The following is a 1,300-nucleotide window of genomic DNA, read 5'->3' as shown; positions in this document are numbered from 1 at the left end:
GAATGCCTTTAGCTTTTGAGTATATTGATTACCCACAGAGGCGGCGCCAGAGTCTCCTAGAAGACTCCACGGAAGTGACAACCCAGTGAAAGTCCCATTCACCCATTAGTTATGCTCTCATCGATTTCCCCGTTTAAAATCCAAATCGCTGGCTCCCTTTCATGAGAAGACTTTCAGAGCGGAAGCTGCTGCCTTAAAAAGATTTCTTTGATGTGCTGACCTTCCGTTTTCTGATTTTAGTGCTCTTCTCCCCCCATAACTACACAGTCCGTATTTGGTAGGACGATATGCTGAAAGCGGTTTCATTTGCTTGAAGAGCATCCTCTATGGTGGCTGGAAGAGCGGCTTGGGCGGAATGTTGGGTGAATTGAAGTCCCCGCCGTGGGGAGCCCACAGGGTGGCAAGGGCATCTGCCCAAGCCCCGCGTCCTCAGCGCGCCAGGCAGATTCCCGAGCCTCTGCCCGTGCCTTCAGGAGTCGGCTCTCTGCGGGAGCCCTGGCCTCCCTGCTGACGCCGCTCACCAGATGGCCTTGGACGTGAGTCCAGGAGGAAGCGGCGGGATTGGCTGGTCTGACCGACTCCCCACATACTGACCCCCCCGGACCTTGGCCCTACGAGCCGCGCAGACGGAGAGTGGGAGACACGTTGCCTGACGAAGCCCAGTGTCCACGTGCTTATTTTTATTATGTCCCAAGAGTTCCCAGACTGGTTTGAAGAAATTCAGCGTTCACATTCCCTGGCACTGAGAACTGTAGCTGGGCTCTCTCTTTCCACTGGCTCCCAGGATGAAGCCACCATCGTCTGTGGCTGTGTCTCTGCCATCACCCCTCGCTCCTGGGTGTGTCAGAGCATCACCGACATTCCCTAGGCCAGCAGCGAGCATTGCCTGCTCGGTGTGTGCGCATGGGCGCAGGTGAGGCACTGTGTATGTGATACACAGGGCCTTGAGGTTTAAAAAAAAATGAAAACTTCTTTCTGCAAGACTCCAGTCCAAGAAAAAGGGGAAGAGCACTGAACACTTCCCCACCGCATCCCGATGCCCCGCCGTGCTGGGCGGGGCAGAGGGTGCCACGCGCTTCTGTGGCAGGGTGAGGGCAGCTGAAAGCCAAGGTGGCCGGGCCCGGTGGCCGCCTCGGCTGCTGCTAACCCAGTGCAGGGACTTGGAGGACGACCTCAGCCCCCCACAGGGTAGCGCGCGGAGGGCCGGCCTGTTCCCCAGCCATAGTCCACTCCAGGGCTACTCATGACTGAAGCGAGCGAGGATGATTCCTTGCCCGCGATGGGAGGCGGTTATGGCTCC

Source organism: Condylura cristata, unplaced genomic scaffold, assembly GCF_000260355.1.
Source record: "Condylura cristata isolate star-nosed mole 26May11 unplaced genomic scaffold, ConCri1.0 scaffold00018, whole genome shotgun sequence".
In the NCBI taxonomy this organism is placed as follows: domain Eukaryota; kingdom Metazoa; phylum Chordata; class Mammalia; order Eulipotyphla; family Talpidae; genus Condylura; species Condylura cristata.
The sequence above is the reverse complement of the archived record's forward strand: the minus strand, read 5'-3'. Positions refer to the sequence as shown.